This window comes from Macaca mulatta, chromosome 9 (assembly GCF_049350105.2).
Source record: "Macaca mulatta isolate MMU2019108-1 chromosome 9, T2T-MMU8v2.0, whole genome shotgun sequence".
Taxonomy (NCBI): domain Eukaryota; kingdom Metazoa; phylum Chordata; class Mammalia; order Primates; family Cercopithecidae; genus Macaca; species Macaca mulatta.
This window is the reverse complement of record NC_133414.1, coordinates 88,884,973-88,901,850: the sequence shown is the minus strand read 5'-3', so window position 1 is coordinate 88,901,850 and position 16,878 is coordinate 88,884,973. Positions and strand designations below refer to the sequence as shown.

The following is a 16,878-nucleotide window of genomic DNA, read 5'->3' as shown; positions in this document are numbered from 1 at the left end:
GATCTTTACCACATTCTACTTGAGCCATCCATCTCCTTTTGGACACGTGCTGGATATTGTTGTCATCCAGAAAGATTTTACCTCTGAAATCCCAAATTTCAAAATTCCACTCTCAGAACAAAAACTCCTACCTGTACAGCCTGTGCTGGATGAAATAAGGCCACAGCAGCAACTCCCATCAGGAGGTGAAATCTATTTCCCTTCCTCTTGAATTAATGCTAAGCTTCTGACTGCTTGGCCCAAAAAAATGCAGTGGAGGTGATGCTGCATGAGGTCTAGAGTCTAGGTCTCCAGAGGCCCTGCAGTTCTACCTTCTTGCTGTTGGAATGCTGCCACAAGCCCGCCATGTAAGGAAACTGGCCTAGCCCAGCAGGGGATGAGAATTCACATTGAAAACCACTGAGGCAGCCCTGCCAATGGCTGTCACTATGTGCCAGATAATGCAAAGTCATCTTGGACCTTCCAGCTCGGCCAACCCTACAGCTGAATGTAGTTTATGAATGAGCCCAGGTGAAACCAGCAGTGGAATCACCAGCCAACCCTCAGAATCTTGAGAAATCATAAATCATAACTGTTTTAAGCCACCAAGTTTTGGGTTTATGAACCAATAGTCAACAGAAACACACCCATTATACCTTATGAAAATCTCCAGTACCTTCACTCCTCTATTTATTTTTAAATGTCAGATGATGGTCCCTTTTGAATGGATGATCTTTTCCACCTAGGGTTGATGGGTCATGCCATCTTTACTCTTTACGGTCACCCTCAATGTCTTGCATTGTATATGTGGTATGCAGAATAATGGCCTCCCTGAATATGTCCATGGAATCCGTGAAACCTGTGAATATGTTCCATTGCATGGCATGAGGGAATAGGGTTGCAGATGAAATTAAGGTTGCTAGTCAGCTGACCTTAATATAAGCAGATTATCCTGGACTATCTATGTGGGTGCAACACAATCACAGTGGTCCTTTAAATGTGGAAGAGGTAGGCAGGAAGTCAGAGTCAGAGAGAAACATGAAGATGCTATACTGCTGGCTTTGAAGATGAAGGAAGGGGTTGCAAGCCAGGTAATGTATGTGATCCATAGAAGCTAGAAAAGGTAAGGCAACAGATTCTCCCCTAGGCCCCCCAAAGTAACACAGCCTGCCAACACTTCAAGCTCAGTGAGACCCATGACAGACCTTTGATTTTCAGAGCTATAAGAAAATACATTTTGTTTTATGCTCCTAAGTTTTGATAGTTTGTTACAGCAGCAATAAGAAACTAACGTAGCACACTTCAGCCACACAAAATGACTTTCTCAAATTCTAAATGTTTTTTGTTACCTTTATATACACCTTTCCTTCTTGCCAACTCTCCTCCATTCCTTGTATGCCTGGCAAATTCTATTCATTCTTTAAAACCTTATTCAGATATCCTACTGTGGCAGCTCTGTCACAAAAGCCTTCCTAATACCCTCTAAAAAGCTTTTCTAACTACCCCCTTAGTCAGCTTCAGCTGCCATAACAAAATACCAAAGACTAGGTGGCTTAGCCAACAGAAACTCATTTCTCACAGTTCTGGAGGCCGGAAGTCTGAGAGCAGGGTGCTGGTGTGGCTAGGTTCTGGTGAGGGTTCTCTTCCTGGCTTGTAGGCAGCTGTCTTCCTGTGATGTCCTCACATGACAGGCAGAGACAGAAAGCTCTGGTGTCTCTTCCTCTTCCTAAAAGGACACTAATCTCATCATGGGGCTCCACCCTCATGGCTTTCTCCAAACCTAATTACCTCTCCAACACCCCACCTCTTAATACAATCACATTGGGGGTTAGGGCTTCAACATATGAATTGTGGGAGGATACGAACATTCACCCTGTAGCACTATCTCAGTGCCTACAGACACACTACTCCCTCTTGCCAACCCTCTTCCATTCCTTGTCTGTCTTGCAAATTCTAGTCATTCCTTAAAACCTTACTCAGAGATCACCTCCTCTGGAAAGGTTTCCTAACAATCCTCTGCCTCATAAACTAATTTATTTTTTTCTCTGTATCAATAAAGAGTTCTAGGAGAAGCAACGACAAACAAAAACAAATGTACACGCATCCATACACACATATTTTTCCTGTATTAACAAATCATGGAATGGTAGCTTGTGAATTTGTTTGCATGTGTGTGTGTTGGTTATACCTTCAAAATGCCCCTTTCATACACTTAACAAATCATCAAGTGTTTGTGGGGTACAGCTATTTGCTAAAGTGCTTGGAACATATGCTTATACAACACCCTTTTACTGCAAAGCCTTTCTTGACTACCCCTCTGGTCCAAAGGTCCCCTAATTTAATGGTGACTCTCTCTGAGGGCCACCCATTGGAAAAATAGGGACAGAGCCAAATGTGACCTTAGTTGTTCTGGTCTTCTCTTCACATCACCTCCCTTTGGTGGTACCTCAACCCAACCTTCAGTCTTTGCCTTGATGACCTTCATGATGTTCTGTCCCTCTCTTATGAAACAGACTCCCAGGAAGTTCGGTGCATGCCCACTCCCTCATTTACAAGACACCTAGAAGACCTCTAGAGTTCTGCCCCCATAACTCAATCACTCAGGGCACTGTGGCTGATGTACTTGTTTGCTCAGATAGGCGCCCTTCAGCGTAGGGCCACTAACTGATTTCAGGCAAGCGTGCAAGACTCCTCTAACATGAGAAACTCAGAAATCAAGATGAGTGGGTAGGAAAAGAGTTATCATTTGACTAAGAAACCCCACTAGGGGTCTCCTAATTGCTGCGAATCATCCAGGCATTGGGATATGCTGCATCTTATCATTTACGCTATGTCTCTTGTTATATTTGCTATTTCTTTTCTTTTTCTTTCTTTCCTTTTTTTTTTTGGAGATAGAGTTTCACTCTTGTTGTCAGACTGGAGTGCAATGGCACAATCTCAGCTCACCACAAACCTCTGCCTCCCAGATTCAAGCAATTCTGCCTCAGCCTCCCGAGTAGCTGGGATTACAGGCATCTGCCACCACGCCTGGCTAATTTTTTATTTTTAGTAGAGATGGAGTTTCTCCATGTTGGTCAGGACTTAAACTCCCTGACCTCAGGTGATTCACCCGCCTCGGCCTCCAAAGTGCTGGGATTACAGGCGTGAGCCACCACGCCTGGCCCTATATTTGCTATTTCTATCAAGGTATGGTGAGCAGTCTGCTTAAAAACAAAAATTGAAGGCCCATGGAGTGACCTTTGTACTCTTATCTCCATTTAGCTGTTCACAGACAGTCTGAATGATGCTATTGCACAGACACTACATTTTCTTATTCCTCCCAAAAGCATATAATCTTAACTTTAAGAAGTAATTCAGCTCAGCCATTAGAAAATACGAGTGCAACAAATTTTAGTGTATTTGAAGAGTTAGCTCTGAAATAAAAAACTGAGAATTTTATTTTATTGACAGGAACAAAAGAAGAATGTTAAGAGTTGCATAATAACTATAGCCAACAGTCAAGTTTCGACGGAGCAGATTTCATTATTCTGAGCTTTTAATCAGCAGTTGTAGGTAGATGGGAGCTGTTTCATACATAAAATAAACATCTCAGCTGGAATAAAGAATGGATCCAGAGCTGGGAAAGAGATGCAAGGGCTGGGTTGGACTTTCCCTGAATCAAAACTTCACAGAATTATATCTCCAGGATAACATTGTGTTCCACCATTTAAATCAACAGATTTCATTGTTGTAATCAATATTATTTTTTCAATGGACTGTTTTGATTAAAAAAGAAAAGAGTAAGTAACAGAAAGGATGCTGCATAGAAGTCTATGGATGCAAATACTACAGAACCACCTGCTGATATGAAAGAAGTACTTTTTACTACATCTGCTCATGATTCTCACCAGGGCTCTATGACAGTGGAGACCCACACAAGAGCGTGCTCTCTCTGTTTTTAAAACTCAAGGTCAGTTGGGGAGATGAACCAAGATTAGAAACCAACCTTCTTTTCTACCTTATGTGCTGTTCTTAATAAACATTGCCCTCATTGAAAATATAAAGAAAAGACTTCATTTATTTTTTGAAAAACTAAACCAAAAATTTTAAAGATGCATGAAAATTCCAGGGCGGATTTCAAAACCATCATAAGTGAACTGTGCTGGGTTCAGACACACGGGTCTACTTTCTTCTACAAATACACCAGGGAGCCTCTCCTTTGACAATTTGCCTATGTCATTACTTCTGCTCAAAGGCCCCTTCCTCGTGCCCTTAACTCACCTGCTGAAATCATTCTCCACCTGTGGGACTAAGGCAGTCTTAATTTAAAAATTATATGCTAAGCACTGAATGAGTGCCAGGCCTATAGGTGTACAGTGAAAAGCAAGCCGGGGGTGGTTCGCAGTCAGGTGGAAAGAAACAACTAAACAGATAAATACATCATCACAAATTTGAGGGGTTCCTTGAAAAAAACCAAAGGATGTTGAGAAAAAATAATGGATGGGAAGCCTGAAGGGGCAGACTGGGTGACCTCTCTGAAGAGGCCTCATTCGGGCCATCTGGAGAATGAGAAGGGCCCAGTCAAGAGATGGGAGAGGAAACAGGCCTGGAGAGCCTGAGGGAGAGGAAGTGGGGAAGTGGGAAGGTTAGAAAAGTAGGTGGGGATAGATCATACTCAGCCTTTCAGGCCATATTCAGGAGTTTGAATCTTATTCTAAATGCAGTGAGAAGCCACTGCAGTGTTTAAGCAGAAGTGTGGTAGGTTCTGATTTGCTTTTTTTTTTTTTTAAAGTTTTGTTTTGTTTTGTTTTGAGTTGAGGCTTGCTCTGTCACCCAGGCTAGCGTATAGTGGCACAATCTCAGCTCACTGCAACCCCCACCTCTACCTCCCGGGCTCAGGCCGTCCTCTCACCTCAGCCTCTTGAGTAGCTGGGACTACAGGCATGTGCTACCATGCCCGGCTAATTTTTTGTATTTTTGGTAGGGATGGGGGTCTGACTATGCTATCCAGGGTGGTCTTGAACTTCTGAGCTCAAGCTATCCTCTCACCTTGGCCTCCCAAAGTGCTGGGATTACAGGCCTGATTTGCTTTTTTTTGTTTTTTATGAGCCAGTGTCTCGCTTTGTTGCCCAAGCTGGAGTGCAATCGCGTGATAGCTCACTGCAACCTCTGCCTCCTGGGTTCAAGTGATTCGCTGCCTCAGCCTCCTGAGTAGCTGCGATTACTGACACTCACCATCATGCCTGGCTAATTTTTGTATTTTTGTGGAGATGGAGTTTCACTATGTTGGCCAGGCTGGTCTTGAACTCTTGATCTCAGGTGATCCTCCCTCCTTGGCTTCCCAAAGTGCTGGGATTACTGGCATGAGCCACCATACCCAACCCTGATTTGCTTTTTAAAGGAATCACCAATATCACTGAGACTGCTGTATGTACAGAGAACATGCCATGTCGGCAGGGGTGCAATGGCAGAGGAATGGTGAGGAACCCTAAGTTCTCCAGGAGAGAAAGGATGGTGCCTCTGACAGAGCAGAATCAGCAGAGATGCAGCCAAGTACAGATTCAAGTTACATTCTGGAAGAAGACACACTGCAAACATCCTTCCTTTGCACAGTCTCTAAGGGGGTTTATCAAATTCTGATTTGTAATACTGATTATTATGTTTATATGCATTCCACTTCTACCCCACCGAGATTATACATTTTTGGCAACAGAAATTGTGATTCATCTTTAAATCCTCAAATCTTGTCACAGTGCCTGGCCTATAGGCAGCTTTCAATAAACGTTTGTTGAATTGAATATAAAAATACAGCCACTCCACCTTTCTTAGAAAACCTTCCACCTGGGGCTGGCAGAGAACTTGCACACAGCTATCTCTGGTGACTGATCATTAAGTTCTGTGGCCTCGAAAGCAGCAGTGTGTGGCTAAGCCTGCAGTTGGTGAGAGGAACACCTCGAGGGACATCTGTGTGGCCCATCACAAGAGCAGTGTTTGACAGATGGCATTGCACCAACCATTGCTTCCTGACAGGAAGTGCATCAGTAACCATGGGAACCACCAGAGACCAAGGACCACACCCTTTCACCAAATGGGAAGGTGGTGGTGGGGAGGAGAGTCCCAATATGTGCAGACAGGAGGGCCTTAGGATTGGACTGGATTTAGAAAAACAAATGAGTGCTTGTTTATTTTGTTCCAGTTTCTAGAGTCGATTTATAAATCTTAATAATATTTACATATAAGAGTCTCATAAAGTTCTCATCCACTTTTAGACTTAAATATCCTAATTCAAGGGATTCTCAACTTTTTTTGGTGAGTCACTACTTGGCTGGAAAAGAAAGGAAAAAGAGAGGCACATGTACCCATTACATATGGATAATGATTTATCACTAACATGAAAGTGAGTCTTGAATAAAGGCGTTCAGACTAAGCCCAAAAGAACCACATCACAAAATGCAATTAGCTGTACTTCAAGACAAGATGGCAGCCGGGCGCGGTGGCTCAAGCCTGTAATCCCAGCACTTTGGGAGGCCGAGACGGGCGGATCACAAGGTCAGGAGATCGAGACCATCCTGGCTAACCCGGTGAAACCCCGTCTCTACTAAAAAATACAAAAAACTAGCCGGGCGAGGTGGCGGGCGCCTGTAGTCCCAGCTACTCGGGAGGCTGAGGCAGGAGAATGGCGTGAACCCGGGAGGCGGAGCTTGCAGTGAGCTGAGATCCGGCCACTGTACTCCAGCCTGGGCGGCAGAGCCAGACTCTGTCTCAAAAAAAAAAAAAAAAAAAAAAGACAAGATGGCAATGAAGGCACTGATGCCTTGAACCCTCCTCTACCATCATCTCACTGCAAGTAGCCTTAGTCTGTACAGATAGCAGCCTCTACAACAGTACCAGAAATTAATGGTAAAAAGTAACCATGTACCAGAAACTTGAAGGATTTCTGCCAAATTCACTTCCATGGAGCCAAGTGAGAACGTCACTGATGACCAGCAGACTGCCATATCCACAAGGAAAAGAACTGGCCCAGGAAGTAGGCAAACATTTTTCACCACAGATGCCCATTATCTGGAGTAATGAGAGCCACACTGACTTGGGACAACGGTGAAGAAAGAAGGGTGGAGGAAGAAGGTTTCCTAGTGGCTCCAGTAGGAAACCAGCCTGCTGCTATCAGCATGGAGTAACCTTGCTGACTGTCCCTTGCTGAGGATGGACCAGGTAGAGAGAACAAAGTATGGAAAAAGATGCTCTCTATTCTGCTTTTGCTTCCTCCAGCCCACTCAACCAGACCCTTTCAGTTTTGACCCTATGACAGAACTGACTGGTCTTGTGGGGTTAATGCAAGAGGGAGTCAGGTGAGGGGGTGCTGCCTCTTAAGACTGAACATTAGTGTAACTTCCATGGTCACATTCCTCACTGTTGTCCTTAATTCATTCATCCTCAAAGGTTCTCTCAGCTCACATTACATTGAGTACCTTTGCTTGTCTGCTCTGGAACTGGGTGATTTCCTGGAATGCTATCAGAGAGCCCTACCTTGATCTTTGACAGAGCCTATGGTTATTCAAGCATTTGGAATATGCTTCAATCCTTGGCCTTTGTGAATCCTTTTGTGTATGGATAGTGTAAACAGAGACCATTCAACACATGACCTATTAAAAACCCTGAAGCATAGACGTGTACAAGCAATTACCTAAAGGCACAGAAGAAAGGTCTTCCACTTAGATAAATGTGCTATATAAAACAGCAGAATAAAAACTTCAAAAATCAGATTCATGAACTTAATCATGTAAAAGAAGATAATATACATTTATAAACTAATAGTAGATGAAATTATAAGTAGGTAATGGGACGAGATAAAGAAAGACCACGTACAAATGAAATATAAGGTCACCAAATTGAAAGCCATGCTGGCAACAGTACACAGTAGACTTGAAAATGTTGTAAAATTAATTAGTGAGGTACAGGTCAAGCATAAGAAGCTCTCTCTAAATACAGACGTAAAGACAATCTTTCTTTGTCTTTACTGATGACTGACCAAAGACAAAAAAGAGACTGACTGTCAAAATGCGATCTCTTGAATAGTATGTGATATGGTTGCATCTAAATCTTCATCCAAATCTCATCTTGAATTGTAGATCCCCTAATTCCCACATGTTGTGGGAGGGACCCAGTGGGAAATAATTGAATCATGAGGGGTGGTTTACCCCATACTGTTCTTGGGATAGTGAGTTGATCAAGATCTGATGTTTTTGTAAAGAGTTTCTGCTTTCACTTTGATCTCATTTTTTTCCTTGTCTGCCTTTCACCTTCTACCATGATAGTGTGGCCTCCTCAGCCCCATGGAACGTGAGTCCATTAAACCTCTTTTTCTCTACAAACTACTCAGTCTTGGATATGTCTTTATCAGCCATGTGAAAATGGATTAATATGGTATGTGTTCCTGAAGAACTAAGGAGCATAGTGTGATTTAATAGAACAAAATGTTCCCACTACAAAAAACAGGAAGGAGCAGGGAAAAGCAAGGAGGAGAAGGAGGAGGAGAAAAACAATGGAAGGCTCCAAATCTATGCATTTTTTTCAGTAAGATGTTTACATATCAATGACAAATTATATAAGAATCTCATTGTATCTTCTCATCTTCTAAAACTAATGGACACAAATCTTCTCCATAAAGAAATAATGATATGAATGACTATAAATTTCACTAAGACACTATTTGAAGATGATTTTAAAAAACACATAAGAGAGTCTTAAGGATGGAAAAAGGTATTCCATGCAAATAAAATCCCCCCAAAAAGAGCAGAATTAGGTATCTCTATATCAGATAAAATAGATTTCAAGACAAAAACTGTAAAAAAAGACAAAGAAAGTCATTATATAATGACAAAGGGGTCAATTAAGCAAGATGATATAGCAATCAACACTGCAGCACCCAGATATATAAGGCAAATATTATTAGAGCTAAAGAGAGAGAGAGACCCTGATATAGTAACAGCCAGGGACTTCAATACCCCACTTTCAGCATTGGAAAGATCATCTAGACAGAAAATCAAGAAAAAAAATCGCTATAGACCAAATGGACCTAACAGACATTTACAGAACATTTCATCCAACAGTTGTAGAATACATATTCTTCTCCTCAGCACATGAAACATTCCCAAGGATAGACCATATGTCAGACCACAAAACAAGTCTCAAAAATTTTTTAAAAAATCATATCCAGTATCTTTTCTGACCACAATGGAATAAAACTGGAAATCAATAACAAGAGGAACTTTGGAAACTGTATGAATACATGGAAATCAAACAATATGCTCTTAGATATAGTTTGGGTATTTGTCCCTGACCCAATCTCATGTTAAATTGTAATCACCAATGTTGGGAGTTCGGGCTTGGTGGGAAATGTTTAGATTATGGGGTTAGATCACTTATGAACGGCTTGAGTCATCCTCTTGGTGATAAGTGAACTCTTGCTCTCAGTTCACACAAGATCTGGTCATTTAAAAGTGTGTGGCTCCTCCCCCACCCCACTCACTCTCTCTCTCTTGCTTCTGCTCTGGTCATGTGACACTGCTGCTCTCCTCTCACCTTCCACCATGATTATAAGCTTCCTGAGGCCTCCCCAGAAGCTGAGGAGATGACAGTACCATGCTTTATGTAAAGACTGCAAAACCATGAGCCAATTTAATCTCTTTTCTTCATCATTTATTCAGTCTCAGGTATTTCTTTATAGCAATGCAAGAAAAGACTAATATGCTCCTGAATGAACATTGAGTCATTGAAGAAATTAAAAAGAAACCTTAGAAATATATTGAAATAAATGAAAATGCAAACACAACATTCCAAAACCTATGGAATACTGCACAAATGGTACTCAGAGGAAAGTTTATTGCAATAAATGCCTATATAAAAAAGGTAGAAAAACCTCAAATAAACAACCTTATAATATACCTTAAAGAACTAGAAAAGCAAGAGCAAACTAAACCCAAAATTAGTAGAAGAAAATAATTAATAAAGATCAGAGCAGAAAGAAATGAAATTGAGATAAAAACAGAAAAAATCAACAAAATGAATTTTTTTGACAAGATAAGTAAAATGGACAAATCTTTAGCCAGACTAAGAAAAAAAAAAAGAAGACCCAAATAAATAAAATCAGATATAAAAAAAGAGATGTTACAACTGATACTGCTGAAATTCAAAGAATCATTAGGGACCATTATGTATAACTATCTGTCAATAAACTGGAAAACCTAGAAGAAATGGACAAATTCCTAGACACATGCAACTTACTAAGATTGAGCCATGAAGAAACACAAAATCTGAATAGACCAATAACAAGTAACAAGATTGAGGCAGTAATAAAAAAGTCTCCCATCAAATAAATAGCCAGGACATGGTTGGGCGTGGTGGCTCACACCTGTAATCCCAGCACTTTGCAGGGCTGAGGCGGGCAGATCACTTGAGGTCAGGAGCTCAAGACCAGCTGGACCAACATGGGGAAACCTCATCCCCCGTCTCTACTAAAAATACAAAAATTAGCTAGGTGTGGTGGTGCACGCCTGTAATCCCAGCTACTTGGGAGGCCGAGGCAGGAGAATCACTTGAACTGGGAAGGCAGGGGTTGCAGTAAGCTGAGATTGCACCACTGCACTCCAGCCAGGGCAACAGAGCAAGACTCTGTCCAAAATAAATAAACAAACAAACAAACAAATAAGGACAGGAACTGATGGCTTCACTGCTAAACTCTCAAACACTTAAGAATTAGTAGCAATCCTACTCAAGCTATTCCAAAGAATTAAGAAGGAAGGAATACTTCCAAACTTACTCTACGACTCCAGTGTTATCCTGATATCACAAACAGACAAAGACACAACAAAGAAAGAGAGCTACAGGCCAATATATCTAATACACATAGATGCAAAATTCCTCAACATAATACTAGCAAATCAAATTCAACAACACACTAAAAAGATTATTCATCATGAACAAGTGACATTCACCCCAGGGATGTAAGGATGGTTCAACATATGTAAATCAATAAATGTGACACATCATCTGAACAGAATGAAGGAAAAAAACAACATGATCATTTCAATAGATGCCAAAGAAGCATTCAGTAAAATTCAACATTCCTTCATGATAAAATTTCCCAAAAACCTGGGTATGGAAGGAACATATCTCAACACAATAAAAGCCATATATAACAGACTGAATGTATCATACTGAATGAGGAAAAAGTGAAAGCCTTTTCTTTAAGATCTGGAACAAGACTAGCATGCCCACTGTCACCACTTTTATTCAACATAATACTAGAAATTCTAGTGAGAGCAACTGGACATGAGAAAGAAATAAAGGGCATTCAAATTGTAATGGGAGAAGTCAAATTGTCCTTGTTTGCAGATGATACAATCTTATATTTAGAAGAAACTAAATATCCCACAGAAAATGATCAGAACTGATAAACAGTAAAGTTTCAGGATATGAAATCAATACACAAAAATAAGTAGCATTTCTATATGCCAACAATGAACAATCTGAAAAAGAAATCAAGAAAGTAATCCAATTTATCATAGCTACAAATAAAACAAAGTGCCTAGAAGAAGTGAAAGTTATCTAAAATGAAAACTATGAGACATTGAGGACACAAAAAATGGAAAGTTACTCCATGTTCATAGATGGGAAGAATCAATATTGTTACAATGCCTATACTACCCAAGGCAATCTACAGATTCAGTTGACTCAAGTGTTAGTCTCCTTTGGCAACACCCTTACAGACATACCCAGGATCAGTACTTTGCATCCTTCAATCCAGTCAAGTTGACACTCAGTATTAATCATCACTGCTATCCTAAGCAAAAAGAATAGAGCTGGAGGCATCACATTATCTGACTTCAAATTATACTACAAAGCTATAGTAACCAAAAAAGCATGGGACTGGCATAAAAACAGACACACTGACCAATGGAAGAGAACAGAGAACCCAGAAATAAATTCCCACATTTACAGCCAACTTATTTTTGACAAAGGCGCTGAGAACATACACTGGGGAAAAGGCAGTCTCTTCAATAAATGGTGTTGGGAAAACTGGAGATCCATAAGCAGAAGAATGAAACTAGACCCCTGTCTCATGCCACACACAAAACTTAAATCAAAATAGATTAAATACTTATATCTAAGACCTCAGACTATGAAACTATTATAAGAAAATATTGACGAAACACTCCAGGACATTGGGCTGGGCAAAGATTTCCTGAGATCACACAGCAAAAATGGACAAACAGGATTACATCAAGCATAGCAAAGGAAACAATAAAGTAAAGAGACAATCCACAGAATGGGAGAAAATATTTGCAAATTACCCATCTGACAAGGGATTAATAAACAGAACATATAAGGAGTTCAAATAACTCAACAGAAAAAAAATCCAATTTAAAAAGGGTAAAAGAACTGCATAGATATTTCTTAGAAAAGGATGTACAAATAGCTAACGCATATATGAAAAAATGCTCAACATCATTAGTCATCGGAGAAACACAAGTGAAAACTACAATAAGATATAATCTCACCCCAGTTAAAATGGTTTTTATGAAAAAGACAGGTAATAATGATTGCTGGTGAGGATATAGAGAAAGGGGAACCCTTGCAAGCTGCTGGTGAGAATGCAAATTAGCACAGCCATTTTGGAAAACAATATGGATGTTCCTCAAAAAACTAAAAATCAAACTCTTTTATGATCCAGCAATCCCACTGCTGGGTATATATCCAAAACAACAAAAAAAGGAAAATTAGTATATCAAAGCGATATCTGCATTCCCATGTTTATTGCAGTACTACTTAAAATACTAAGATATGGAATAAACCTGTGTCCATCAGCAGATGAATGGATAAGAAATCCTGTTGTTTGAAACAACATGGATGGAACTGAAGGATATTATGTTAAATAAAATAAACCAGGCACAAAAAGACAAATATTTCATGTTCTCACTCATATATCGGAGCTAAAAAAAAATTTGAGCTCATGGAGGTAGAGAATAGAATAGAATGGTGGTTAGCAGAGGCTGGGAAGGGTAGTGGAAAAGGGGACAGAAAGGGGATGGCTAGTGGGTAAAAAATACAGTTACACAGAAGGAGTAAGATTTAGAGTTTGGTAGCACAATGGGGCAACTATAATATATTAACAATAATTTATTGCATATTTTAAAATAACTAAGAGTGGAATTGGAATGTTTCTAACACAAAAAAAATGATAAATGCTTGAAGTTATGGACACCCCAATGTATTAGTCTGTTCGCATATTGCTATAAAGAATTGAGAATGGGTAATTTATAAAGAAAAGAGGTGTAGCTGACTCACAGTTCTACAGGCAGTATAGGAAGCATGGCTTGGGAGGCCTCAGGAAACTTACAATCATGGTGGAGGGCGAAGGAGAAGCAAGCGTGTCTTCACTTGGCAGCAGGAGAGAGAGAGCAAAGGGGTAAGTGCTACACACTTTTAAACAACCAGATCTCCTGAGAACTCCAATATGAGAACAGCAAGGGGGAAGTTTGCCCCCATGATTCAATCACCTCCAACCAGGCCCCTCCTTCAACATGTGGGGATTATAATTGGATATGAGATTTGGGCGGGGACACAGAACTAAACCATATCACCCAGTTACCATGATTTGATTATTATACATTTTATGTTTGTAGCAAAATATCACATATACCCCATAAATATGTACAACTAACATGCATCCATAATAATTGAAAATGAAAAATTAAAAAAAACAGATTCTTGAAAGAAAAAGGACATAATAATAAATTTCTGACTTGGGTCAAATTGATATTTATATGAAAGCAACATAAAGCTGTTCTTAGATATCAAAGACTCAGGTCAAAAAACCCAAGTTCCCTTAAGGAAACTGCTCAAAGATACTAGCCAAAACACCTAGAGATAACTGAAAATTAAATACTAAAAACAAACAAAGGCATCAAGGCTTTAAAGAACTATGGAAACCAAAGCCAATAAAAACGTAAGATCATCCTATGTAGTTATTTTGAATTTGGTTACAAAATGGTATAGAAAAAGTATCTGCCAGAGATAATCTAGAAGGTTACAAAAGGCCAATTCATAATAGAAGTCACATGAACCTTCATAGACCAAAAGACATAGAATAAAATGAAGAAAACTTTTTAAGTATAAGGAGAAACTCACAACAATAACAAATATATGGGACAAAAAATCAGAATAAAGCAATGTCAGGTTAAGAAAGTGAAAATAAACAACACATGGGTGATCTGAATAACAAATACTAAGGCTAAATTAATAAATATCCCACATTTTTAAACCTATAGAAAGATAGCTTTCTTTCAAGTGTTCTTGGCACATTTAAAAAGCTGACCACATACTGGGCCATAAGGCCCCAAATCCCCCAAAGTGTACATTGTTGTCAACCAAATTCTCTGCCCACAAAGAAGTAAATGAAACAATTGAAAGGAAAAGCTCTATAACATGAACAAAAAATCTCAACCCTTGTAATTTTAAAAAATACTTTCTAATATATCCATCTAAGGTAATAATTTTATAAATGGGAAATGTTTTAAAAGCAAATATATTTACCATATCTTTAAAAAAAACGAAAACAACCTATGACAAGTGAGGGAATGATTAAGATACTTACTAAGTGATGTTAGACAAATTAATCTGTCGGAGACTGTATTTTCTTATCTGTAAACTGGGGATAATTATCTCCTTCCATGGGTTGTTGTGAAGATTATATTAGATAATGCTTGTGAAATATTTCAACCTCTGTGCTTAGTATCAAGAGAACATCAGTACGTCTTATCTAATAAGGTTGTCATCGAAGTTATGCTTATGATGAGTTTGCAATAATCCAGAGAAATGCTGATATTAGTGAGGAAAAGTGTGGAATAGTAATGTGAAATATATTCGACTGAAACAACAGTAAATAAGTATGTGTAACCCAAATAAAATTGTGCCTCACGCACTCACTTGAAGCACTGTCTTAGCACAGTGGCAAAGCAAAAGAAACACAAACTGATTCTTAGAAAGCTGTGAACCATGTAGCTGCTTATGAATAGAGAGGTGTGGCTTACCTCACCTGTTACACATCTTACAGTGAACCTCCTAAAAAAGTCTCTTTGAAATGTTGCCCTCTGGAGTCTCACCTTTCATGACAACTGCTCAAATCTGTCTTTCTGCCTCTCAGGACCTGGGATCTCTTCCTTTCAGGTCCTTCTTCATCCCTTCTTACAGGGTTAGCCATCATTCTCTGCTTGTCTTACTTGCATTCCCATCCATTACTTCCCTCTGACAAATAAACAAATCTTTCTTGGGACTTACCCTTTTTTAAGGGGGTTGGGTTGGTTTTAATATGTGACTATTTAAAATTCAGTAACTGTATCTCTGTCATGTAACAGGAAGCAACATTGACGTTTTCCCTCTGCAACAACAATACATGAAAAACAAAACAAACTGGAAGGAAATACACTAGAAAGCAACACTAATTGTTTCTGGACAATGGGGCTATAACTTGTTCCTGCCATTTTCTACTTTACTTTTGATTTCAAATTTTCTACAATGCACGTCTTGCTTTTTAAAAAAATGTGAGATAAAATCCACATGCTACACAACTTATTCTTTTAAAGTATACAATTCATTGGTGTTTATGATATTCACAGGGTGGTGCAACCATTCCTGCTATTTAATTCCAGAATATTTCCATTATCCCCCAAAGAAACCTTGTATCCACGTATCCACTAGCAGTCATTCTCTATTCTCATTCACCCCAGCTCTGGCAACCACAAATCTACTTTCTGTCTCTACAGATTTTCCTATTCTGGACACTTCATGTGAATGGAATCATGCAATATGTGGCCTATTGTGTCTGTCTTCTTTCACTTAGCATAGTATTTGCAGTTTCTTCCATATTGTAGCACCTTTCAGTACTCCATTACTTTTTATGGCTGAATAATATTCTTAGACATATTATTTCTATAATGAGAAATACGTTTTAGCTTTTTAAAAACTAATGGATAGATTAAGTATAACCCTTGATTGTCACTTCTACTAAGAGTACAACCCAATCATAATACATGATTTTTGATAACACATAAATTGTTTTTCAAAACCATATGTACATAAAAAGCATAGAGAGTCTGCTAAACCTGTTTCTTTCTCTGACTCGAGCTCTCACATTAAAAAAACCCCACAGGAATCAAAATGATGTTTTTCTGAATATCAAACACAGAAATTGAACCATATAAAAAGACAGCTGTGGATATTCAGGACAAACACATACAATTCTATCTCAAACAGAAGATGAAAAATTCTTGGCTTTTAAATCTTGAGCATTCAAAGGGAATACTTACGGTAACTGAAATGAGCAATTTTAAAAAACTGGAAACAGGGCACATGAAATATTCTGTGGCAATCAATTGTAGTTAAAGATAGTCTAAGCTCTGATCAATATAGCATAATTCAGCTTTACATTCATTAAGAAGAAAGTAGTTCTAGATTTGTTGGTATGCATGCCATGTACGTATTTGTGTACCTGGAAATCACAAACACATAAATATTGATGCACACTCAATGCCCAAATTTAACGTTGCAATCTTTACTTGGAAAGGCAGACTTCTACACATTTTCAGTGACAAGGGAGATATCCTGATGGAAGCTAACAGTAGCTAGCTCATATAAAGTAATGGTTCAGGCAAACAGAATTCTGTAAATGAAGGACTTACCCTGGACATAAAATGTGAGGTGTTTCAAACACACTGAGGGTGGAGTCGGGTGGTGACCAGAAGTAGGGCACTGGTGGTGTACTGGTTCTTGATCTAGGTGCCAGTTACATAGGTATGTTCAGTTTGCAAAAAGTCATCAAGATGTACTTTGCGATCTGCATACATTTCTCTATGTGTTATA

At 39.2% G+C, this 16,878-nt stretch overlaps 1 protein-coding gene across 44 annotated transcripts in view; it reads right to left on the bottom strand.

The window, feature by feature from the left end:
* Positions 1 to 16,878, bottom strand: part of RHOBTB1 (Rho related BTB domain containing 1) — a 144,733-nt gene that overhangs the window by 58,242 nt on the left and 69,613 nt on the right. For 10 of the 44 annotated variants that reach the window (XM_028853337.2, XM_077945069.1, XM_077945081.1 and 7 more), the window contains one exon: positions 16,698 to 16,790. The gene's annotated coding sequence lies outside the window, so the exon portion shown is untranslated. 44 annotated transcript variants of the gene reach the window in all.